Source organism: Haliaeetus leucocephalus, unplaced genomic scaffold (genome assembly GCF_000737465.1).
Source record: "Haliaeetus leucocephalus isolate CR32 unplaced genomic scaffold, Haliaeetus_leucocephalus-4.0 Scaffold598, whole genome shotgun sequence".
NCBI lineage: Eukaryota > Metazoa > Chordata > Aves > Accipitriformes > Accipitridae > Haliaeetus > Haliaeetus leucocephalus.
Genome location: NW_010973034.1, coordinates 3,291,195 through 3,319,105, shown reverse-complemented (window position 1 = coordinate 3,319,105; position 27,911 = coordinate 3,291,195).

The window sequence follows — 27,911 nt, the reverse complement described above, 5'->3', positions numbered from 1 at the left end:
CAAGTTGGAGGAAGTTTGGGGGTTTCTGCATCCCTGTTAGGAAGTGAGGAAAACTGCAGTAGGGATAATATGAGTGTGGACCCTCACCCACACCCCAGAGAAGGTGCTCCAAGGAAGAAGAGGAGTAAAACTATGATGTACTCCACTGTGATTCAACGTCCACTCCACAGCTTTGGGGTAACTTCCCACAAAGGCCCCGGTGAAGATTTTTATCCATGCCCCACTCTTGAAGCTACAGGAGAAGGGCACTCAGATTCATAATTATTGTAATTTTAAAATTATAATCTCCACAGAGTTGTTTTCAGGATATGTTGAATTAAAGTTTACTTAGAAATGTTTAAGCTGATAGACAGTGGATGCTAATTAGACAAAAGGTGACAAGCAGGTCAAGGAGAAGAAGATGTACACAAGGTTACAATTAGTGTACTTTACATCTTTGTGAAATTTTCATCTAAAGCCTGACCGCAGGTGTTTTACAAGCAGCCATTTTTTTTTAAAGATTAAATGCCATAGTCAGTTAAGTTTTTCACAAATTATAGAAAATGACGGGCTCGTATCTCTGAGTAATTCCTCCCGCCCACCCCTCTGAGGGTGCAGAAAACTCCATCTGCAATAGGTGAAGGTGCTAAGACTCCACAGAAATGGCATATTTGGAGAACCGAGAGAAGCAGCGCAAGAGACTCAAGTGCCAGTGTGGTCCTCCTCCAGGGATTATGGAGGCGGCACCACACCATAAAATGGCAGGGCATCTTATGTGACAAAAATGCACCTGGTCAGCTATCTCCTCATCTCACCCCAGTCCTGAAGCCATATCACTTTAGGGCCTTGAGTGAATAGGGAGAGTTTTTGTGGCCCCAAATCTTACTTCCTTTCTCCACAGGATAACCCATTTGCCTGGGCTGTGCCTCTTAATCAGGATTTGGCCCTTTAAATTTCAGGCACAACATAAAATTCAAAAAGTATATTAATGTTGCAATTGCAATTGCGGTTGCAACTGCAATTGCTATTACGATTACGATTATGATTCCGATTATTGACCCATAAATTCCCAAAGCTTAAGGCTGATGTGACTCATCAGATCACACCAGTCCAACCTTCCGAGAATCGCAGGCGACTGCATTTCATGTTCTCTCCTCCGCCGAGCTGAAGGACCTCTGCTGTTTGACTAAACTGTTACTCGTGTTTAGCTAAAGCACATCTTCCAGAAGACGCCCAGTCTTCATCTGAGAGATGGAGATCCTGCAGCCTGGCTCGGCAGTTTGTCAGATGATCAGTTAGCCTCCCTAGCAAAAGATGGTGTCTAATTTCTCATTGGAATCTGTTAGGCTTCAGTTTCCAGCCACTAGTTCACCCTGTTCCTTTCTCTGCTGGATTAAGGAGCCCTCGAGCTGCCAGTCTGTTTTCCCTGTGCAGGTACGTACAGACTGTAATCAAGTCCCCGCTCAATCTGCCTTTTGATGAACTGAATAGATGCAGTCTTTAAGCCTCCCACTGTAAAGCATTATCTTCAGTACAAGAATCATTTTGAGGAGTCTTTTCTACCCCCTTTCTAACTTTTCTTTAAAAGAACCCCATAACTGAACTATTTTAATGATGGTTTTACCATTGCAGAGGGCAAAGACAAACCCTATACGGTGCTGTACCTGCCATACCCTTTTCTGGCTGCAGCAATGCTGGAGTTTAGTGTGACACTGAGATCTTTTTCTCAGTCACTACTGGCTAAGATGCAGTCCCATATTTTGCAGGCACTGCTTGCCTTCTACATGCAACTTTCATTCATCTGTATTAAGACGTCAGAACAGACTCCACTTATTAAGTGAAGCAGACCACTTTATTTGATTGTCCTCATCAGTGTTTATTACGTCACCAGCGATTTTAGAGTTACAATCAAATCATCAATGAAAATGTTGACAAGCACTAGCAGTGCTCCTCTTCCCTGCAGGTCCCAGCAGAAAATCCCTATATTCACATTTCTATTTTTAGAATCACCCATTAGCCAATTCTGAGCCCATTTACCATTTATTCATTTGGGGTTGATGCGGGGGAGAATAGCTTTTGTTTTACACAGTGTAATAGTAGTAGTTCTAATCAGAAGTTGGGTCTGTTTGACAAAATTAATTTCCCTTAATCATGTGTGAGCTGTCCTTTAATTCCCTATCAACTGATTCGCAAAGCAGCTCTTTTTCTCACTGGCTCAAGTTACTTGGGTAGGACTACTTGCCCTTTCTGAATATTGGCACAGCAACATTCTCCCAGTGTTCTGGCATTTCCCTGCTATTTCAAGGTTTATTAAAAATTACCATCAGTGAATGAGTGCTATCCCCAGCCAAGTCTTTTAGGACTCTCGGGTAAAAGTTATTCAGACGTACTGGCAGATGTTGTTTAACATCTATGAATTGACTGGAAAGTACTTATTAAATTCATTAAAATTTCCGAATGGAGAGCAGAAATAATTTTCATCGTTTCTGAGTTGCCTGTCTACTAATAGGCTTATCACAACTATTTTCTAATAGAATCCTAATGTTTGTAGGATCTGTTTTGTTCTCAGTGGTGGGGTGTTTTTTTTCATTTCTAGATCTGTCTCCATCTTTTTCAAGTCCTTGTATCTGTTTCTTTATTTCTGTTAAGATACCATGAATCTCTTTCTTTTCAGTTACGTACACAAAAATTCTCTTTCATACTTATTGCGATCCATTTTCTTTGTTACCCCTCTGTAATGGTTTTTTATTATTATTATTTTAAATTTCTGTATGCTGCCTTCATTTCTCTGCTTGGCAGCCAAAAATAGAGTTGCTTGTTTTTCTTGTGTAATCACGGGTTTTGGCTGTCTTATAAATTCATCTCATAGACTCCTTAATTGTCATCCACACCTTTAATTCTAAACATTCCTCTTCAACATATCCTTACATTTTCTCTGCCCATGAGGCTTCCAATTTGAAAGCGTGACATATATGCCATATTACTACTTGAACATTTCCTCCTTCTACTCACACTGAATGCAATCAAGTCAAAATCACTGATCCTTGGGCAGCAACCAACTTGCAATGATTAAATCTTTCTTTTGTCCATCACACTGAGATCTAAAGTAGGGTTATTTATTATTAGACACTCTATCTTTGGAGACAGGGATTGATCATCTCTAATTTTTAGCAGAACTGTCGATATGCTGGTAAGGCATCTACTTTGTCTGGCCGACAGCAAGTCGTAAGGCATCTACATATTTTTTAGTCTGTTTTTCTATTTTTCGCCTTTACAAGTCAAGTTACAAATGGATTTTTAAACTGTTGATGGAAGTTTTAATTTTGTTAAGACATAAGCATTAACAGTAATGCTTACAGTAAAAGCAATAGCTAGTGATAGAAATGCCATGGATAATAATTGTTTTCTGGAGCTGGTCAGGAATCAGCTCTAATTGTTAGGTAACAATTAAATAAAGTAGAACATGCAAGGAAAATTTTAGTTAAAACTTCTAATATCTGTTATATAACACCATGTAATTCTATAAATTCAATTTTTCCATTTCATTATGCAAGATGGAATTAATAACTTCAGTTTTTCTTAATTTTTTTCCCTTGTAATTTCATGTTATCTATTTAAACACAATTACACCCTGTCCAGAGTTCTGAGCTTTCAGTTCAGGGCTTTCAAATTCCTACTTCATGCAATTAGTACCTTATCTGAAATTATGCAAGTCAGCCACCTGAGTTTGCACTTTATTTGCAAATACAGTAGTTAATGTCTCTCTCAAATCTTGTTTATCACTTAACATTCAAGCATCTTTTTTGTTTGCTGTTGCGATTGCCTTTCAAAAGAGATAGTTTAATATACTATCTTAAACCTGAAACCGGCTATGAGGTTACTTCAGGATCAATCCCATATGTGTCAGGTCAGTGAGATATTTGATCTTCCGTAATTTACTAATGTATATGAAAACCAGGCAATGTGATCTGTGTTAATATAGCAATACTCTGTCCTCAGCAACAATGATTTCATTGTAAGTAAGGTCTTAATTAAAAGCAGGTAAGTTGAGAGCAAAGTGTACTGAGAAACTGTTAACATTCTGCAGCCATCAGGCCTTTCTTCTTGCTTCAAAAAAGTGCAGGTTCTAGGTGTTAATTACAAAACATGAGAAACTTACAGCAAGTTAACTTGGAGGTAAGAGTTCCCACTCACTGCAAAATACAAAAAAGGAAAAAAGACAAGAGAGAGAGACACAGGTGTTGATGACCTTAGAGATTCCTTCAGCTGAATAGAAGTTTATAACTCAAACAACTCATGAAAAAACCAAAGTTTTCAGCTGAGTTCAGAGACAGTGTGAATGCCACATGTGACAGAAGAAATAAAAGAAAGGATGTTAGAGTGGGAAATGAGAAATGCTGAACCTCCGGGTCTCCCCAGGAGAAATCATTCTCCTTGAAATGTGACCACTGTTGCCATCTCCCCCACTGCCCTGTAGCATCTAAAGATGCTACCTGAATGATAGCTAAGCCCTCTTAGATTACTTGTATTTCCCTTTAATTTTGTAAGCTAAGATCTTTGCCATACTTTCAAATTAAAAAAAAAAACCAAAACAAATTGTATTGTATTCATGAAGGTCAAATATAAAAAGGTCAGACTCATGATTCTAGACTCCTAATATTGCCTTTTCTTTGATAAACTCTCCTTGTCAGTATTTCACTAGCAGAATATAAAATCATCCCTGTAATGTTTATAAATTACTGGCAAAATGAGTAGCTTGGTGTCCCCTAGTGAAAATATAAACAATCTTAAGTCACTTCCCTCCATTTCTTCTCAGGATTATTCACAGTTTGACTTTAAGCACTTAATTTAGATGCTTTGAACCAACCCCAAAGACCATTAACTCTTTGCACTGACTACAGAACCAAGACATTGTGGTGGTTGATGTGTTGATTCACATCTGAACCTAATGCTCCATGCCACCTTTTCTCCGGCATCCACCAACAAACTTCTTCCTCTTTTTTTTCACAATACCTGGATTCCTCTCAGAGTCTTACTGTTTTGTGTGTGCATATGTGTGCTGCTTGGTTTGAGTATATGTGACTCAGTTGTCATTATTAGCTCCTGATTTTATTGTAATTGTTGCACTTTGGGGATGTGGGGAGGGAGGAATTCTTCATGTACCAGAAAAAAAAAACCAAACCTGGATCTAGTCAGAATATTCTAATTGAGTTCAACCCTGTTATTATAATGCTGGGGGACTGAGGCTGATGACTGTTTGGCTGTTGTCTGAGCATTGAAGCAACTGACAGGAGCAACCAAATTTTTCCTGTGCCATCTGCTTTCAGATAAGCATGGCACCCAGGACACTTGGCACCTGTCTGAGATACAGACCTCAGGACCCTGACCCTAAGGGGTACATCTAGCCCACTACAACACTTCAGGTCAATTTTGGACCAATCCCATGTCCCTACCACAGCACACATAGTGGGTTTTGACTCTAAAGTGGTCTTCTGAAACTTGGCTCCAATGGAAGGGCTTGTGGTATGCAACTGCCATAGCCCACCATGAAGATGTTTCCTCCTAGGGAACAGTTTGGTGGGACTCAAAATCCCCTCACAGACCTGAGATGGCCTAGAGGAAGAGAACAGCACAGGAAGATAATGAGAGCTTTATTTTCTTTTTGCACTTGTGCTGCAGCTATGGGAATAAAGATAGTACAATTCAGCAAGGACTGGGGCTGACTATCAGCTCCTGCTTGGCAACTGCTCTTACTATAAGTAGTGATTGATTGCTTTTCAACCAATTATTAGAGTCTTGTTATTGGAGATGAGCTAATAAAAATGTAGATGTAGCATATTCATGAGGGAAAGTTAAGATTCCTTTTTTTAGTTACTATAGGTGAAATAGGATTGTATTTTTGAGTGTGCTTAGTTTAGTTCACTGATTACACTTATAAGGTGCTTTACTGTGTTTCCATAAAATTGGTTATTTTTCCTCAAAACCAAAACCAGCCTCTCCCTTGATGATTTCTAGGTTTATCTTCTTTTGCTTAGCAGCTGTTACTGCTGTTGGTGTACACGTGTGTCCTAGGAGGAGACTGTTACAGATCATCCTCAAATAAATGGAACATGCGTCCACGCAAGATGCATCTTACAGCAGCAGATGTATCTGCTAGGTCACTGCCTACCAAAGTCCTTATTTATTTGTATCCACTCGATACAGATAACATTTTTGTACAAGATTTCTCAATACTTGCTATTTATTATATGAAAAGCTTTTGGCAAACGCATCTATGCTGTCACATCATCAAGTAATTCTTCCCTCAGCCAAAAACAATTATGATATTCCCATGTCACGTAGCTGAGGGTATCATCCTGGGAGGAAGCACACAGACACTGCAATGTGTAATTAATACTGTTGACATGAAAAAGGCCATAATTAAGCAATAAAGTCAGCATTCCATTAAAGTCATTGTAGAACCTCACTCCTTTTATAGTGGTGTTGTGACAGTTTCAGTATAGAAAATATATTCAACATAACATCAGTACGTCATTTTATATGGTAAAGACTAATTTTGAGGAAGAAAACCAAAACTTTTTTTTCCCAAGTCTTCTTGTTCTGGAGCTTAGTTTACAATATTTGCTGCATTCTATTCATACCTGAATTTTATTATTTCTGTTTAAGAAATAGTATAGATCCACTCCTCTGTTCTTGTTCATGGGTGGCAATGGAAAGGCAAAAGGGTGGATTATACATCACTAAGCCATTACAATACACATCTCTTTTTCCATTGCTTGCATGTGGATTCTTTAGCAAACTGCAGTGTGAACTAAACTTCATAAGCCCAGCTGTCCCAGTTAAAGACACTGGGATGCAAGAGGGTGGTTTAAATCTAGCCTAATCTAAGCTAAAGCATCCTACATAGCTTCATTTGGTCCCTACCTGCAGAAAGCCTGGATGCTTGCCAGCAGACCCAACGTATAACAAGCTGCAAAAAAAGGTTGTAAGAATGGTTAGTATAATGTAATCTTTGAGTGTGACACTGTATCTATGGGTATTAAAATATTTATGAAGTGGAGGTCATTGTTTATCTACCTATAATGTTTATCTACCTATAATTTTCTGACTCAAATGGGAGTGCTGTAGAGGAAGGGGAAGGAAGGAAAGAATGGAAAATAATGTAGTTTTGCTCTATTTGTCTTGATCTGCTCTTATTTTTTTCCCATATGTACAGCATGTACATTTTTCTCATTATAGAATATACAACTCAGTTGCAAATTCAGAATGGAAAAATTATTTCTTATTTACATTTAATTGCATTTCTTAGTTCCCATATAATGACATATAACGTAACAGTTCTGCAGCTGAGACCAAAACATGCAGGAACTGTGGAGGGACCAGAAAGGTAGACGGAAAAAATGCTTTCCAGCAACAACTCCGTGTCACATCTTGCCCCCTCACCTAGGGTTTCCAGCCACTGAAAAAAGAGAACTATCACATATAGTGCAAGGAAATCATATAGGACACATGCAGAAAAAAATGAAGAGAAGCCTCCCAGCACTTTCACCCTTTTACTACCCGCCTCCGTGATAAAGGAATCAAGAGGAACAAGCAAGAAGGAACAAACAAAAGAAAAAAGGGAATTAAGAAGTTTCAAAGAGAGTGTGTGTATCTTTTCAGTCTTATTTCTTCAGCGTTTAAAGTGTTGTCAGAAAACCGTATAATTTTAGTTCTTCATGTATTTAGAAAATTACATGTTTTTCTTTTAAAATCCTTCCAAAATTGAATCTTCCTTTTCAGTGGAAATCTCAGTTCTGCTGCTCGCTATCCAATAGTCATGATTAACTGACAGAAGGAATTATCTGGAAAAATTGAGTGGTTCTTTTCTTCTGCTGGCAGCAGCTTTTAAAACTTGGGCACGTGCTTGCTATAGGCAATCTAGATTTTGTCTTTCTGAAAAGATTCTGATTTTTCTACCACAGACAATCTAGAAACGGAGCTGCTGAGTCTACCCCGGGGATAGATCTGTATCATACAGGCACAGGTCAGATTTGGTGTGCTAAACTTCTCTGCAGTTACATTTTATTTGCCTTTGAACTCCTTTCCTTAGCAGCTCGTGGATGTATGATATCAAGTTAAGGTAGAAAATTATCTCACCATCTCTGCTATTTTGTGTATCTAGGCCAAATAAGCCTGTCATCACAAGCCTAACAACCAACCTGTCCCTGAAAAAACTGTTTCTCCAGAAAAGCCCTACCGACCCCTGGCATTTTGTGGGGATATGCTACTCCCTTTAGGTGGTATCACATAAAACAATTACAAATATATTTTGTATATATGGGGGGGGAAACAGAGAATTATTTCCTTCAAAAAAAATCAATATTTATTTCAAATTTCCTCTGTTTCATACTTCACTTTTGTCCCTATTCTCTGGCCAAAATACCCTTCATCTCGCTGGATTGTATTTCAGATATTTCTTTCCTTCCCCGTGTAGCAATATCACTTTGCTGCGTGAGTTCAATGGGAATGGAAAAGTTGCTTCCTGAAGTGAGAGGAGAGATGCAGGCCTGCTGGAGATGGGGATGGCCTGCATTCCGCAGAACTTCTGGACTGCATCTGGAGCTAAATGGGCCTTATTGTTTCCTTCAGGGTGGCCAACTGATATCAACACCCCCCAGGAACATGACACTGCTGTAAGTGCAATTATCCCATGGGAGTAGGAGTTATCCCTGCTCTGTACGCAGCCAGGGAATGAGAGGTGATCTCTCTGCAGCACTTGATCTGTGGTTTAGCTGAAGGCTATAATGTGTAATCTATCCATATTGATCATAGCCGTATAGATTTTGACTAAGAGCCTAGTTTGTGTTGTGTCTAACTCCCATGATTTGAACAATATTGGAGGTGAAAAATATTTCAGGGGCTATTGAGAGAAGTGCATTCCTGGAAAAATTATGTGAAATTATGTGAAAATAAGAAACATGGAAATGACCAGAAAAGACATCCCTGGTTTTATTTTTAAAAAATTGAGAGTTTCTGGTCTTTATGGTTGCAAGGAAAAGCTGGATAATGTGACTTATGTACAAGCTAATGACTTGAACTTTAGACAGAAAATAAATGACATTCTAAAATAATCTTTAAAAAAAGATTGGATCTGAGTAGATTCAGAGGGAGTTGATTCCCAGTTTTCAAGGTATCCACTAACATCGTTGACATATTTTCTCCTCTCCCCAGTTTTCCCAGAGACTACAGGAGAATTTTCAGATTCTGCTCTAGATTTTCAAGAAAAACTTCCTCAGTTGGTGGGGAAAGATGACCCAGTTTTAAAAGTGTGTCGTTGGTTTGAGGCACCTCCCACCTCCAGGGAAAAAAACCCCAAACAACCAAAACTACCGGTCTGATTCCTAATTTCCTTCAGGAACCCCTCAAAGATAAGGTTAGGGACAAAGGAGGGGAAACCCCAACATTTCAAGCTAGATTTACTCGTTTTAAAGCACTTTTATTCACACAATGCTAGGGATAAAAGAGCAGAAGACAAAGGTGCCTCTATAGGCTCCAGGGGCAGGACGGTACTGACTTTTCCTTAAGAATTAAATGTGAATATCCATAGGATCGGTGGTGGACTGGTGGCCTGGGCTGACTCACAGGCTTGCAGGAGGCTGGCCACGGTTAGTGCTGAAAGCGAGGAGAACTAGCCAGGACTGACCACGAGCAGTCTCTGTGACCACCTTCTTTCACACGCAAAATTAGGTCTATGTTTCTCGATCATCTGGGCAAAACTGAACTTCATCACCCCGTGACAGTGCCAGATCGAAGGAGAGCGTGTAGTCATGGCATAGCTCATCAGAGAGTGCTGAAGAGCTGAGATTGCTCTTCAGAAAAGGTAAGAGAGACTGTGATTTTTGTCTCCTCAGCCCCAGCATTGATGGGCGCCAAGGACCAGACCCTCCATCACTGAAGCAGTGGACATCCTGGCTTTCCAGGACATGGACACAAGCACAGCAAGCAGGGGTGGCTGTCATTTGCTGCTGCAGCAGCCTCCCACCCCATTTTTTCTATAATTAGAGCTGGCTGATCATATCTGTGTTGTTCTAACAAATCTTCAGGAGAGTTTCAGAAACTTCAGAGCAGCAGTGTCCAGAAAAACTTGGTAGGCAACCTGAAACTTTTCAGGTTTTCATGTCCAGAGGCAACTCAACCTTCTAGGAAAGAAGAATCTCCTGCCCCCAGGCAGCATTCTGGCTGGGTATTGCATAAGGATAAGTGCTTTTATGAATATTTCCTTTCCAGTGCGGATGGTAGATCTGACCTGAAGGTTGAGATTGACAGTGTGTAGGTCAAAGGAGTCTGACCATTCATTTTGCTGCCCTGCTGCACAATCTGTGAGGTCTATGCAAGCAGAACAACAAAGACTTTAAGCTGCCAAGCAGGGAAAAAAAAAATTAAAACAGAAAAACTAATTGTACTGTTGGTGAAGCGAGACATGGTGCTTATGATGCCCTAGACAGGTCCACTACAGATCAAGTCTGAAACTTAATGAAATCAGTGAAAATATTTTCATTGATTTTGGTGGGATTTGGATCATGGCCAACTAATTTAAGGCAGGTCAAAGAGGAGATGGAATAATATATGTGCATATCACATATAACTGCCTAACGTAGTTGCAGCATGTAAGATACATACAATATAGCATGTATACTTAGGAATTTTATCAGTATCAGGGAGGACAATTATAATAACAAGTGACCTTATTTTGCTTGAAAACAATGTGGAAGAAAAACATCTTAATTCATTTCACCATGTTTATAACACCCTATAACAAAGATTAGGCATAAAAGCAGACACACAACAAAACAACCATTGTATTTCTTGAGTAGCATATAAACTAAGTTGCTGCTACACCATTAGTATCATTTATCTTCGGATTTCTGTCTATAATACAACAAATAAAGATTTCTCTAATTCCCTCTTGACTGACATAACTTAGACAGATTGCCATAAAGCCAGTTTGTGGACACATAAACCTATGTAAACAATGTTTAGATCTTCACAAAATTCTGCTAGTGGGCTACTGCAATACTGTAGAAAGTAAAGGAGGGTAGGGGATATATAAGGGCTTAGGACTGAACTGACTAGTGCAATTACACTCTTACAAAACAAAATCCGCATTTGTGAGTTCTATGTTGTGTTGGATTTCAGAAGGTCCAACTTTCAATGAAAGTTATTAATCCTGAAACTAGCTCCAGATTAGGTTTATTCCTATGTGAGGACTTAGATATCTCCAAAACACGCACCCAGATTAATTCCTCAGTTCATAAAGCAAGGGAGTGCCTTTCCTCTCACCTCACTTTATCTATGATTTAAAAAGGAGCTTTTGACTGAAACACAGAGGATCAGATATTTTAGGTAAGCATCTGGTTACATTCTTAACAATAAAGAGTATTGAAACTAGTTCTCAACACCAACATGGTCTAATCACCTTCCCCCTCTTCCCTTTATAAAAAATCTAAAAACCAGTAAACATTTGGAAAAATAAAGAACAGTAGAACAACTGAGAAGAAGGAGAGGAAACAACAACAAAAAGAAATATGTTTCATATAATTAACAAAGTTTCCTCCCAAGAGCTTTTTAACTAGCTAAAGATAAGTCTTTCCTCTGCTAAATACCACTTTTATTTTTGACAGAACACCAGCTCTTTATCAGTTCAACAGAGAATTGGATCCAATCTCAATCACCTGAAAATGCTATCTGACCAAAAAGATTAGAAAATAAGTTCCTTCGTGGTGTGCATGATCACTCATAACACCTTTAAACTAAATACTTTTTCAATTCATATGAAATGTGAGAAGCAGAAAAAAACTTAAAGAATTTATAAAATTATAGGAATTGCTAAGATTAGGCTATCCACATGAACTTTAATGAAAAGCTGTTTTGAACAGAAAACTGTAGTTTCTGTATGTTTTACATAATAGATAATTAGATAACTTTATTTTAAAGAGTTTAATATTCCATCAAAAAGGGAATGAAACTTTAAATTTTGCAACTAAAAACTTTGCCTTGAAGCAATTCTGTTATAAGAGGTAGAGACACCTCACTGTGTGCCCTGGCATGTATAGATTAGCTTGCAGCAAAACAACAAATTGAGCTGTCTGCCATGTAGGTGATGCTTCAATTGCTTTCTTTTTATTTTAACAACTGCTTGGAGGATGGAGAAAGAAGAGAAGTTAAAAATACTCTGTTCTACATGGCTTGAAGAGTTATTGCAAGTTAAACATTATTTGAAGAAAGTATCTTATCAAAAGCATGAAAAAGATTTCAAGATTTTTCTATTTTTGACTTTGGTATATTTCCATGGGGAAACGTGAACCAATACAGGAAATGTCAAAATGTAGGCAATTTAATGAGATTTAAGTGTAGCATCAGGTCCAATTTTATTAAGTTCAATGGTGTAAGTTTACCAAGACTTCTGATGAAAGGTTGTCTTTTCAAAGATTCTTTATTCAGAAAAAATAGTGGAATTATACTGTTTTGGACATAATATATTATAGCACCTTTGTCGATTGTAGTATTATTACCTACATATTGAAAGTTTGATTTCTTTTTGATAGGTTGACAATGATGCTCTGTTTTTATATTATTCCCAGTGTTTCAAAGAATTTGTTTGGTGGAGCTGCCAAACAACAAGTAACTAGAATGTCTACATCAGAGCACAAGTTTTTCACACGAAAAAGCTAAAGTGGCTTTGGCATGACTTCAAGATTTACTTTTCCATTAAAAAGCAGAAAATTGACACAAAATAAGCACAGAAAGTCTACAGGGAATGTTTCACTTCCATAACCTTTTGTCCAATCCCATCCCAATTTAGACAGCTGCATGTCTTGAATCACATCCATGAACGAGCACTTAACAGATTTGCGCAAGTTTTATTTGTGATCCTTAAAAGCTTTTTGCTCTGTCTGTTTTTCTACAGGTTTGTGTTATCCCCCTACCATGCCATTCTGTGTATTTCAAGTTCACACCTAGTTCATTGAGACAAATGGTAGAGGTCAGTCACTTGGTAGCTGTTGCACAGTAGTTCTCTTATTTCCCTCAGTGTTTGAGCCAGGCCAAAAAGAAGCACACCACAGCTTCTCAGAAAGAGAAGTTCCAGTTCATCTGAATTTTCTAATACAACTGGACCCCCTCCCCAGTTTTCATTTTAGTCCATCTTAAAAAGGCACTTACTCTGCAATTTCCACAAAAAACAAAAATAATCACCTTCCATCATGCCAAATTTCTTCCCATTTTTGTGCCATTTTCCATGTCAGTATGCTATAATTTTATTGTTATTGATATCAGTTAATAGAAAGGATTCTTTTTCATGCACTGTAGGTCAATAAGCATGCTGTCAGTTCTAAGTAAGGAAACAAAAAACATTTAAATGTAGAGAAATAGGTCTTTATGCATCTCCAGTCCCTAAATCAAATTCCTCCTTGAAGCAAAGCTATCCTCATCCACGTGACTGGTGGGCCTCTGTTGTACAGAGATCTAGAGTATTCCTTATTTTCTTCAGTAATGCATTTATTTATGTTTTATATTTGACATGACCTAAGTTTCTCTAATCACTTTTCTAGAGGCATTTCTTGTGATATTTCATGGCCAGATCACTGAAGCTTTCTGAGTCAACAGCTGCTCCTGTCCAGCCTGCTCTCTGAAGGGATGTTATCATCCTTGGTAGGCTGGTTAAATAAAAGTTTCTTCACCTACAATTTCCTCACTTTTCAGAACTACTTCTTCCCTTCTCAAAAAGGTGCCCAGTAGGCCAGCATCTTTCATTCCTTCTCTTTCTCCTTGCATGAGGAACCCCTAATGCTGAGGTGATTCCTTAACTGGATCTATGACTTTTTGACAGATGTACTTTTTGTGCTCAGCACCTGCCAGAGTAGGCTGATGTGAAAAAGCTGAGACTCATATGGAAAACCTGAGTTACATGTGCACCTTTGCTCTAGCGGGATGCTGAAAAATGAGGTCATGTTCTTATTAGTTGCACCTATGGCACTCTGCTCATGACTGAGAAAAAATACTAATCTAAGAGGCATGTCCCACAAGTCTGGCTACAGTGGTTTTGTGCTCTACAATACCATTTTCCATTTCTTCTTTGTAGGACTGGTTGGCTGGGGAGGGATCATGACCAGGCAGGTAAGGCAAGCCAAAAGATGTAATTATTGCCCTGATCTTTACCCAGTGCAGTGGCTCCCATGGGACACATAGAGGTTACAGAGACCATCTTCAGGCTTATCTAAGTTAAATGGAAAGCTACTTGAGTCCCCAGACAGTTTGTAGCTGAGGGTGTGCCAGGGTTGCCTTACCCTGGCAATAAGAATGCCTCTTATTCTAAATTTGTATTTGCTGCAGTTGTGGAGATCAGACCCAATTGTTTGAAGAAAAGCTGAAATAGGAAGTGCCATTCAAAAACGTGGTATGGAAAGAGGTACCGTGCTGGTGGTAAACCAGCACTACTCAGTGAAGTAGGAAAATTGATTAGAGACATAAAGGCTGCTCCAGGAGAGGGAGAGGAAGACCATTACCATCTGGATGACTTTTTAAATAATTCGTATTTTCTTGAGTAAACAGCCAGCCTGCCAGAGGAGTTAATCCCAGAGAGAGTCAAGGTGACCAGACATTGAAGTGCTCTGTACCAAAGTGACAACCCTGTCCAGGAGAGGGGCACGAGAAGTTGCTGTAAACAGCTCAGACAGCCCTCCTGAAGCACCATGCATCTTCTCCAGTGACTGCTGCCCAGCCTCTTCTCCATCGAGAGCACATCATGTGCCTGAAGATGAGAGCATGATAAGGGCACAAACCCATCAGGTTTTAATAGAGTAAAGGTGTTAGGAAAGGAGATAAGAGCATAGAAATAGGGATGAACATGAGTGGACGTGATGGAAAAGGAAAGGGAGAGAAGAACTTGAGCTCTCCAGTGGAGTCAAGAACAGAGAGACAGGAGGCTGCAGAAAAGGCAGAAAAGACTGTAGAATCAGCACTTGAACGGGGAACAGAAGCACAGTTATTTTATAAATGTAACAAACACAGTGTTTGAAAACATAGGAAGAAGGAGGAAATCACTTGGTACCTGGCCTTGTTGATTCTCTGGCAAAAGAGCATAAGAACATGGGACTTCAGAGATGGAAGATGAAGCAGCGTTTGTGGTCTTACAGGAGGAAAAAACTAATGATGAAAAGAAAGATCAAGAGTTTACATTATAAAAAAAAAAATAGCTGTAGACAATAATCCCAGTAGAAGTAACACTGTCAGAAGTAAAGAGCAGAATGCACTGCAGCAGTAAGAGACATTGCCAACTTGTAAGTCTTGGCAAGGGCACAAGCTAGGGGTGGAGGTCAACAGAGAAAAGGGATTTGGCGTGAAAGATCATGAAGAAGGATCAGTTCCAAGTAGAGATGAGGTTGAAAGCACATCACTGCAGTAAGATGTGAGAACCGATGAACTATTTTAGGACAAATGGTAAGATAAAGAATAGGAAATGAGAGGCAGCAAAATGGAATTGCTAGCTGATTTGATGATTAAAACTACAGAGGAGAGATAGGGGAACTTCAAATACCGATAAAGTGGGGTGTGAGCAGTCAAAATCAAAGGGAACATACAATAAAAGGTGTGTAGTGACATCAGTCACAGTGGAATACAATCAAAACAATTAAAATTCAGTATTTACAGAATTATATTGTCTGATTACTTTTGCAATAAGCATTTTCATCCAAGTCACTTATTTACGTTAGCTGAAGCTTACAGTATCTAATCCTTGCTTGACAGATAGACAGCTGGACAAATAAGTTGACAGAGCTACCTACAAGGCAGACAGTTTTGGGGTGAGAGTGGAAAATGGCTGGCTGAAGAGCTGAGCACATTGGCCTGGAACCCTCAATTTTTTTAGAACTGCCAAACAGCTTACCCTTGTTAAATGAATGTAATTTAAAAATGCATGAGTTTATTTTGGTATTTTAAATGCATGTTAATTTTTAACATAGCCTTTAAAATTAGCCTTATTCTAGGATTTTAAACCTATGCTAAATTCAGTCCTAGTATGTCACAGAATCATAGAGAAGTCCAGGTTGGAAGGCACTTCTAGAGATTGTCTGGTCCAACCTTCTGGGCCTTGGATTAGGTTATCCAGGGTCTTGTCAAGCCAAGACATGAATACTTCCAGCAAGGTAGACTATACCACTTCCCTGGGGCAAACTGTTCCAATATTTAAAAGTGCTCTTAGTGAAGTTTTTCTTATATCCAGACAGCATTTCCCCTGAAGCACCTTGTGTCCCTTGCCTCTTGTCCTGTCACCATGCATCATTGTGAAGCGAGGACAGCTTCTACTCTATAACAACCTTTTAGCTACGAGATTACTTTGATCCCCTGAGCTTTATGGTCCCCAGGCCAAACAAACGCAATTCTTTCAACCTTTCTCCAATTGTCAAGTTCCCCAGCACTCTGATCACCTTGTTGACCCCAAATTGGACCCACTCCAATTTTCCAGTGCCTCTCTTAAAACTTTTTAAAATCCTTTCACAATGTGAAAATGTGAATGGATTGTCTCCTGTGAGCTGAAGAAGGAAGGACACCTTTGTATGCCAATCCTACTGATTCTTTTCAATATGTCCAGTAGCCATAGCTTTAGCTTCTTTCCGATCATAAACTGTGATAATCCATAGCTTCTCCATGTCCTTTCTAAGTCTCTTCTCCTCCATCATCACAATACATGCAGGTTTCCTGCCACAATAGTTCCCCTCTGTGTTTACTCACATCATCCTCCCCCATTCTTTACCGGGCTTTGTTTTGCATGATGTTCAGGCAAGAGGCAAGTGCTGACTCTAACCATAATGGACAACACATTGGCTTATTTCCTAAAGGCTACAAAGTGCTCCTTTTCTTTGCAGAAGACTGTTTGCTTTAAGAGTTTGGAGGAATAAGATGTATTATGCTTGGGAGGAGATTCCTTTCTGAGAAGGTCCTTTATTGGATAAGCATACAAAGTCTGGTGATCCATGAGAGTCAGAAAGTAAAAGGTTAAAGGTGAGAGTGAGAGAAAACAGGAATAGTTGAATTCTAGGCAGAAGGCTCTGTCTGCCTTCAGAGCAATTAAGAGAAATTGTCAGCAAGGGACCAAAAGAATAATTCAAGAAACATGATGTCACAGGATATCTGTGTCTATGGTATTAATGATACTTAGGATTTATTGCTCTTACTGATGACCTAAAGAATATGCAGAAACCAGGGCAAAAATAAAAATTAGAAAATTGCAGATGGAGGCTTATTTTAGGGCAACCTTTAGCAAGACTTTTTTATCTTTCATGACTTTCAGAGCTGAGATTTAGAAGTAGAAAGCTGTTCTCTGGATACTTGAGTAGACTTTGAACTGAAATAGGTTTTCTTCACAGCTTTTGGGCTGCTTTGTTCAACAGAGGCTGTTGCAGCTGAAACTAAGCACAAAACGTAATGCCAATACATTCACAGTGCTGTTTCCCAAGACAATTAAATGGATTTGTTCACCAGCTTTGGCACAATTTTTATCCAGATATTTGATCTAGGTTCATCACAAGGTTGACAGCCCACAGAGGAAACAAGTAGTGATCTGGAACTGGATAATAAAACAGACTAACTCGGAAATGTGCAACTGTGTAGATCTGGAATGAGAAAATTTAATTTAAGATAGGAAGAGCTGAAGGGCTGTACAGAGACCCTTCTTCCTTATAAATGGGAGCCCTTACAGGGAGAATTACACCACTTTAATAGGCACATCAGGTCTAAGATCTTCAATGCACAGAGAGTATGGCACTGCTACAAAATACTGTGACCTTAAAAAAGGTGACTAAAAGCTGCTGCAAGTGGAGGACATGCAAGCCCATATGCTGTCACCAAGCTCAAAAAGAAGCTGCTCTGAAGCAAAAGAGGGACTGAGATATGGACCTCTGATGGCCTGGAACTCAGCAGAAGAGAATTTTCAAGAGGTGTGGGAAAAGGGAATGCAGGAGTCCAGGTGGCTGCACAGGGAACAAGAATGAGGTTTTCCTGGATTCCAGGAAAAAACAACATGGAGGAAAGAGAAGAATCATGTGAGAGAACAGGTTCTGGGGGAGAAGAAATGGTGGCAGAAAAATTTAGTAAGGCTGAAGGTAGAGAGAGGGAAGGAATATATCTGGTGCAAATGAGAGTGGAAAAGAAACAAAATTATCACTTTTTCCTCCCCAAACCACAAAGTAGATTTTGACCGCTACTCCTGCTGAATTGTTACAGCAGCAGCTTTTCCACTGAAGCCTTAAGTTACCACTCAGCATGAGTAAAGAAGGCAAAATTAGACTCTTTTCCACTAAAAGCAAGTATATGTGCTTCAATATTTTCCTAGGTTTGACCTGGAAACCTGCAACTGCTCTACTGGTGAGGTATGTGTTGTTTGGGTATGAATAGGGCTGTGCTGGGGAAACCATGGAAAGATTTGGTGCATATCAAACTATCTCAGGATTTATGGTGGAAGGGGAATGAACATTCTTCAAAGTGAGGGAAGATAGCTGTAGTCTGTGGCTTAGAAGGTCACAGTGTAGCAGAAGACAGAGGGCAAGGTACGCTGGAGATACGAGCCTGAGATTCAGAGCTAGACTTCTGCGAGGACCAAGAATATTTGGCCATGCTTTTGGGTCGGATCCGTCTAATATTTTCAGCAAATTACGTAATGTGACCTATCCCCACAAATCACTAGAGACTGCTGGTGAAAGGAGTTTTCCCATCTAACATTGCAGTTACATAAAGCTCGGCTCTGTGAAACCGGTGCATACATCACACCAAAAAGTGGAACAAATGCACTTTCGCAAGCTTCCTAACTGTAAAACCCCAGCTGTGCTGGGATGCTGCTGTCCTCCAAAAGGTACATTAGGATGCATGAACATGTTGGCATGTTGAATGTGTTCGTGCTGACACATCCTGAAAAGGGTATGTCATCTGAGATTTTAGCCCCTCATGCCAGTTATTTGCATACCGCTGTCTGAGGTTATCAGGAGTGTGCATGTATTCTACGTATTTGCTGAAATAAACAACACTCATAAGGCTCCTCAGATGCACAGTCAATGGGGAGTTCACCGACTACACAAGATTCTACATATTTTGCAGCAAATTCAGATTTCCAAATACAAAACACCGCTCGCAGGGACATGGGGTAGATTTATGACTCCATCTGAGGAACTTGGGGTCCATAAACCAGTGAACAGATCACCCTCATCCATACACAGGTTTAGGTTTCCACTTCTCCAGGAATATTTTCAATGATAGTCCCTCTTAAATAACTGCAGTGCAAGTGTTATTTAATAAAAGTCACTGATATGTATTAGAATTTGCATTATTTTTAACTCTTTCAACTGAATGTCAAACTCTTTCAATTAAATGTCACACAATTTCAATTAAATGTCAAAAGTGAAATCGCTTGCAGAAAACAATGCAAGATTTTCTTTAATGCAGTATATCTTTCAGTTACAAGGAAGGAATCTCATGCACTGATACTGCAAAAGAATCCCAGCTTTGTAATACAACCTTTACTTCACTGAACATTAATAACACTTGACAAAAATCCTATGAGCTTGAGTCAAGTCTCAGGACACATGTATTAAATCATACGTAATTTTGTTAAGTTACACCAGGGTAAAAATCTCTGAAACATACAAAAGGAGCAAACCTGTTCACAAAGTGCTGCAACAGAAAGAAATTCAGTAGAAATTTGATCTCTTGAGAGATTTTGATATGCAATGCTATTTCCTAAGTAATCTTAAGAAATTTTCAATGAAAATGATAAACCCAATCTGCCATGCTGTTTGTCTCACTAGAAGCTTTCATCCCTGAAACAAACCGAATGAAAATTTTCCACAAATGAAAAACAATTTAAAGTGTTCACAGATGTTTTATATTATTTCAAAAGAATATGTTGGGAGCAAAATTAACATGAAAATTTTAACTTCTTCTAGAAAATAAACAGACCGGATTTATGGGCAACTTGGCCATAGTTCTTTTGAAGTGCATGAAAAAGAAGATTGATGATGAATGCATTTACTTCCTCACCTCACATACTGTATGGATTGATTTCAGCCAACAGTATTTATTCCTAGATACTATGCTACTTTCAAAACCTGTTCTTGTCTACATTATATCCAATATGCAAATGGCAAGGAAATACTTTCCTGGATTGGACAGATCAAATCTGATGTACACCAATTTATGACTGGAACATTGATCATGTGCAAAGTCTACCAGTCAAAGTTAACAGTGTATGTGATGCATATGTGGAGCTATAGAGTTGTAACTAATTTCCTCCATAGGGGGAACAAAACAGACTGACATTCCTTGTAAATGTTAGCTTTCTAATAGTGCTTTGAAATTTTTCTTTCTCTTTAAAAGTGTTTTCCTGAATAAAATATGAAAACTGTATTCTACTGATCTGTCCTGTGCCCATTCTGGTGTAAATCAGGTGTAATTCCCTCAAAGTGTAGTTACACCGCACTGAAAGTGATGAAAGAAAGACTAAACAGTCCTAAAAGTATTTTTTCTCTATCAATGTGGAAACGACATTTGTGGAAAACAAATAAATTCACATCAGTGAATAAACATTAAAATAAATATAAAATATTTCTAAGTATTTCTAAATATTTCTGATAAAATATTTCTATTAAAAGTTACCTTATCTTTGAAATAATTCTACATGAAAAAATGAATCCGTTCCAGTTTCAGCTGTTTCTCATGGGAATGGGAATTGATACAATAAATAGAAGCAGCTTATTGTTGTTGCTCTCCAGTCTTTGACTTATGTTACTAGAGCTGTTTCTCTGAGCTCATCCCTCAGTGCTCGTGGTTAATAATCTTTCAATGAAGAGAAAGTTAAGGCTTCTTTTTCAATTTTGTGTTTCTTTTTAATGTGCACCAGCTCAGCTAGCTGAGAAATGTCTTGAAATATATTTTGGAGGGAAATACAAAGCAAAACAAGTTATTACTGAAAGTATTTCCTCCTTCCTCCAGCAAAAAAAAGTCTCAAGCTCTTGAAAGACAGAGAAAAAATGCACATGAATCAATTATGAAAAAGAGAAAGTTTCTTTGAATGAGAAAAAGCTGATTGGAATTAAGATAGGCTTTGTTCATATCTGCAAGGTACAAGGAGAGGACTTTTCAGTGGAACAGAAAAGGGGGATTTGGGAGTGTTTGGCTGCTTAACGCTATAGTGCTTCAGAGCCCATGTGAAAATTTGCTGCTAGCTATTAATCATCATTGTGCCCCTGCAAAGAAGCTGTTACAATGATGACTATATGTCATTATATTCCCACTGTAAGTAACGAATCAGAGAGCTGGGAAAGTTGGATAAGAGCGGCTGGCAAACTTTTAAGCGGCAGAATCTATTTAAATAAATTTACATCACATTTGCTACTTTCTCTGGTATGGGAATCAAACTTTAAAATGAAACAATATGCTGTGTTCATGGGCCCTGGTCTTTTATTCTTCTGTCTCTGAGCCTACTTTGCAGGTCAGCCTTTGCCAGCGCTGACAGCACGCTTTTCTCATAGCCTCTCCTTCTCATAGCCTTTGGTTGCTTTCAAGTTCAATTTAGCACAATGAAGTTGTTATGCATGACAGTTTGGAGAGCAGAATAGGTGGTGTCTGAGCCTGCTGTGTCGCTACAAAGTGGGCTCATTCTCCACAAGCCGGCTCAGTTACTGAAGCCTTGCTGGTGGGACACTGCAGTGGACTTCCAGACGTTCCCATCCTGACGAAAACAATTAGCTTCAAACTGCAAGAAGCCGCAGGGTCGCCCTTTCTTTCAGTGAGACTGCGCCATTTAATATGCTGCAGTGGATTTCAAATTCGTGTTGATTTATCCTGTTGTACTCTCTTTTTATGGCCTTTATTTACAGATGTGTAAAGGAACAGGGAAAGTTTGAGTCTCACACGGTTCAAGAGTTTTATTAGAAATCTAAACCATTGTTTTATGTTTATTTTATAAAGAAATAGAGTTGAAACATGTCAGGCTTAATTCCGTTAGGCTGAACTGCCTAAAAGAGAGCCCTGAGGTTCCTCAAACAGAACCTGAAAGTGTCTCTTCTGCTAACCATCAGCAACAAGCTAAACAATAAACAACCCCAAAACATTCAAGATGCCAACAAGGTCGCCTAGTAGAAGAACACCAAAAAGAGCTATAAATCATTTACAAATGGCAAATTACTCAATTATTAAAAATAAGTTCATTTTGAGCCTGTGTTTGAGGTACCACAAGACACTTGTCTACGCCAGGCACAGCTCGGCAGGTCTGGTTGTGTTCACCACTAACAACATCGTGGGCCACCGAATTCAATAGTACAACACAGTTACTACTCCTACAGGATAAATATTACTTTCTTTTTACATGAACTTAGCTATTAACACAATGAAGCTTTCTTGGTTTTTTCTTATCAGGAATTACTAGCATTGGTATGGGAAAGCAAGCCAGTTGCACACTACTTGACTGTGTGTGCTGTTAACAGATGTGCTCAGTTTCTTAGATTCCCCAGTAGAAAAGAATCAGTTGTCTTGATTATGGATCTTACTAATTACTGGGTAAACCCATCAAATAATTCTCATTCTAGATTAAAAATTAGCTCAAAGAGTATTTCAGCAATCCTTCCATGAAAGACTGCACTATTAGAATAGTAAGTTGTTCCGCCCCCCTTTGCCTCTTCCCTCCCTATCTACCCGTCTCTTTCTTTTTTTTTTTTTAAATCTGCAAGAACAAAATATTATCTAAATTACTTCTTTGTAAACTGCTTGGTTTGGCTCCATGCTGTTAAAAGGTAAAATGAAATTATACCAGCAAGTCTTTTGCATCTTAAAAATTATTTCTGTTTATCTAAAGAACCAGCTAATGTAATTAAAATATCCAGTTTTAAACAACAAAAAATGCATCAATTACAACTGCAAAAATGTTACAATCTGGTCTAATTGCAGTTTGAGTTTCAGAAGGTTGATTTTTACTACTGCTAATTAACATTCCTCCAACAATATATGAGTATGACTTGGTGTAACTAGCACGCTATAACAAAAATTAAAACAATCAGTATTACATTTCAGGCCAGATGTAGACTTCTCAGTTGAAAAAGGGAGAGGGAATTAGAATACTTTGTTTCTGATATAATTTATACCAGTGTGTCAGACCACCAGAGCTAATCTTAACTGTTAAATACAGAAATTTTCTCTGTTATTCATTCACAAAAAGCCAAACATTATTTCTGCAATATTGATGCAGCTAAGCACTTCCTTTATTAATGAATGGCCTCATGTGAAGAATGTGTGATACATTATGGTATTTGCTCTTTATTTAAGAAGTAGAAGAGTGCAAATGAGTTGTGTCAATGAGGAGGCAAGTTAAACTATAAAAGAAAATGATGCATGACCCAGCCTTTAAAATCACAAGAAGAACCTTTGCTTGATATATTTTATCCAAACAATATGGCTTTGTTGTAATTCTTCAGGCATCAGTGATGTAGGTCTCACTGATTTTATCAGTAGCAGATTTAGGTCTACAAAATGGAAAAAAGCCATTGAAATACAAGGTTTTTCAGGACAAGATGGAATACAAAAAGAACAGAAAATAGGAAGAACTGGAAGAGCAACACATCCTTGAAACCAGCTTAATCCCAATACACAATCACTCTAAATCATGAATGCCCTAAGCAAGAATGCATGTGGTCATTTCAATCAAAAAATGGAGCCTAATTTTAGGCCCATGAAAATAAAATGTTTAAATTCTCTAAATCAATTTTGTAATAATTTTGTTGCGGTCATGATGGCCTCAACGCAAAAGGCAAAGTTTCCAGGAAGAGTTAATATCTCTTATGAGGCTGGGATGTTAGGAAATGTTCACAAACCTGAAAGCTCCCCTGTCTTTTCAACATGTCGGTTGGGTTAACAAAAGAATTTACTTCTCCTATAAACCTATTCAGGGGTTTTGGAAAATTTTACTCATAAGTAACCTGATTTTCCAAAAATTGATAATTGCAACTCCTGTTGATGCCAATAGGAATTGCTGGTTTTACAGCTCATCCAAAACAGACAAAATCAGACTTGGAAGCCTGCTTTTAGTCATTTGTTTTTTACTAGCATAGCCTTGTGATTCATCCAGAAATACAGATGCTGCTGCTAGAAAAACACCCACACATACACTACTTAAGAAATGCTGTGATGTTGGTAGTATATTTGTGTTTGTACATACATGCATACAAAGTGGTGGAAAATTTGTTATGCAAATAGCCTCGCTGTACTACACTGATGCTCTTTGCTGTTGTTGTTGTTCTATTGTCTCACTGTAATTTAGCACTGCTTTCTCTTTTTTTAATTTTCCAAACAAATATAGCACAAAAAGTAGTCAGAGCAAATTTATCTGTGCCCAAGCCCATTGCTCTCTGCTGAGTATCTTGGACCAGAATCATGGTGCTGCCTAAATCATCTCTTCCAAGCAGAGCCAGATGCACAATGTAGCTGGTGTTTCCACCTCCTTGGGACTCAGAGTGGTGTTCCTTGTGATGAAGTTGAATTTTTTTTTTCTGTTGCCTGTTTCAGAGTGTGTTTGAGGGTGGATGAAGCATGAAATATCACTTTGGCAATGGATTAGTATCCTCACAAGAATACGTTATTTATACCTGGACTTTCAAGGATCCAGGTTGCTCTGCAACCCATAAAACTGGAAACTACCCAGAAACACACATTGTTCGGGTTAAACCCAAATGTCTGGCAAGGCCAAGTTCCAGAAGTTGACTAACTCATTCTGGAGCAATGGGAACTCAGTCAATGCCTAAATTCAGACATTGGCTTTCTTCCAAGCTGCAGGACATCCTTGGCTTTATCTATACACCATGATGCATTGATTTAAAGAAAACTGGAAGAAGTGGAGAATAGGCTCAGTTAAACCTTTTCAGTTGCACTGGTCTAGTGTGATGGAGTCAAGGCTTATGCACTTTTAAGCACATGGTAACAAACTTGGGAACCTTTGGATGCATGACCATGACTGAATACAGGAACTGTTTCACTGCCTTGGACATACAAGGGAAGAATTGCATAGACTAAGTGGTATTAAATAGCCTCAATTTTATTTATAAGCACTGCAAAGGAACCATCTACTACCAGATATGGTATCTGTAAGGAACAGCTGTTTCAGCTTTCACTGCACTGGTTTTTGACAAGTTAAAGCTGGATCTCTGAGCCGTAACACTTAAAGGAGTTAGACCTCTGGCTACCGGGTCTGTGCTGCAATAGCTGTGAAGGAGGCAAAAAAACCTGTCAGCCACAGCCAGATCTTTCTGGCCTTTCCTCAGGAAAGTCTCTCCTGACCTCCTGCTAAGGCAGGTTACTAGGTGTCCCATCTGGTCATTCTAAAACCTGCCAGTTGACCCAGTGACAATGGAGAGGTTGGGATTGCAGCTTTCCACTGGAGATCCAGATTAAATGATAAAGCCCTGGGTGAGGTCTGGCTGGTAAAGTATAAAGCCAACTGGAGGTAGGTGGGACTCTCAGCCATGGGTAGATCGGTGGTGCCTCACCTGGAGACAACCATTGACCTCCAGGGCCCCCTCACACCATCACCTGAACATCAGTTGTTACCTACATGACAATATATATGTTTTCCTGGGCGGAATACAGTGCTTCATCATTGCCAACAATGCATGGCCTTCTGCTTGCACAGCCTAACGCATGCCCTTATCAGGCCAGTTCAGATAGCTGGTGTGTAACTGGAGACTGTTTTCAGCCAGTGCCTATTCATTGGTTTCTCTCAAATTAGTTTGGCAGTCTCGGGCTGGTTCCCAATGGACAGGTGTCCATATCAGAGAACGATGGCAACAATTGACACTAATTGGCACCCCTGTTGACTGTCTCGGCAGCTTGCAGCCTCTAGAGGTGGTCCCTCCCCATCAGAGGAGGCACGCTGGTGGTAAGTTTGCTCTGCTGCAGCCTCTGCTGCACCAGCACCGTGACAAAGGAGCTCCAGCAGTACACGGAAAAGCAGACAGGAAAAAAACATTAAGGAAATGGCTTTGCGTGGTAAAACCTGTATTTTTGAGTAGAGTGTTTAGCAGCCGGTAGCTTTTGATATACAGCTAATGCAATGGCAAAGTTTACCGTGGTGGTGAGGTCTGCCTGTACACGTTGATCAAGCATCAAGACAAACACCAAAATAAATATCTCCTAAGCAAGTTCAGAGAAAACAAACTTTCCTCTGGCCTCATTGCAAAAGCAGCAGTAAAAAGAGTTTTAAATTTTCCACTAGCACATAGCTCCAGGCCTTGTTTATTTTATATTTTATCCTCTGTGCATTGGTTTTCCGAAATCAAAGTTCTCAGTTAAAGAACTGCGCTTACAGGTAAAGCACATTTTTGGAATAAGCAATCGTCAGCAGTCTTTGTAGGGCTTGTGCAGGAAAGCAGTTAATAAAGATGCACATTTGCTGTTTTCTGTATCAGCATAGTTTACTATCGCATCTCAGATAAGCACCACAACTTAAGTTGTCTTCCGAAGTTTGGCAAGCTTCAGTAGATTCATTAGTGGGTTTTTCTTTAGGACCAATGAAGCTCAAAGAGCCCCTAACAATGGAGCTAATCACTGTCTCTTCCCTGACTCAAGCTTACATTTTCCCTTTTCTCACCACAGACTCTATTTCTGAGCAATTGGATTTCAGAACAAATAAATATCGGCATTTTTTTCCCTTGCTTACATCTTTTGTGTATATTTTTTCTTTGCAGCCACTTGTATTTAAACCAGCGTGGTAAATGGCAGGGTTCTTCAGGTAATATTTCACTGGACACAAATGGCCTAGCATTAAAATGCAGATAATGTTACCTCAATTAGAGAATACCATGCAAAACTTTAAAAAGACATAGCTAAATGTTTGGACTAAACAAGCAAGCCCGCGTTGTTAGGAAAGGCATTGAGCGAGCTGCAATTTCAATGGCTCCACTAATGAATAAACGTGAGACTGTATCAACAGCCCTGAACAAGCGCCCGATTTGTGTGCACAGGGAGTGCAATGGTATCAGTTGACTGGCTCTTTGTGGCGGCTATAAAGTACCCTTGAATGTGTCAGTGGAGGGAGGGCACACGGACAATGAAGCCGTGACAGCTGAATGTCAGCAGCAACCTTGAACCTCAACCGGTCCCACCGTCCCGGTGACTCCAGCTGCAGCGTGGACATGCGTGGACGGACGGACGGACCTTCGGCACTGCCTGTCACTTCTCCTGCTCCAGCTCCCTGAGTTGAAATGACAATTTCACCATGCGGCACGACCCTGCTAATAAGCGCCGGGGAGCGTTCACTTATTAGCCATGTTGCTAACGATACGTTCAGCATCCTAATCAGGGCCTTGCTGGCATTTGCACAACAGAAAACAGAAAGCAAAAACAAAGCCAGTCGCCGCTGATGAAATGTTGCCTATCAGCACCTGTGGCCAAAGGAGGCACAAGATGCTCCACTGTGAAGCAAAGGTTTTTCTTCTTGATTTGAGCCTTGCGTTTGGAGACCACATGCTTTATTGATGCAAACAGCACACGATTGGTTAAAACACTGCAAGGAAGTAACAATCGGCATCTGGCATGCAGCATTTTCTAACGGAAAACAACAGAATTTTCCTAAAGATCAGCCTTGTGGATTACATGTTAATAGTGTGCTGTTACTAAGACACACACAGTACACAGCACAGCCCTGCAAACCTCTCTGTGGCAAAGCACATCAGTATAGACCAGCAACGGCATCCCTTTGCCATAGGTAAACAAGTTGGCACCCTCTACAGAGGATATGCTTTGGCCACCCCTGCGTTCTGCTCCCTTCCAGGAGGGATGTCAGCACAAACGCCCATGCTGAGGAAGGCAGGGTCTTTCGCCAGCTCCTCATCCCTATCTCATGTAGTTAAGCTGATGACATG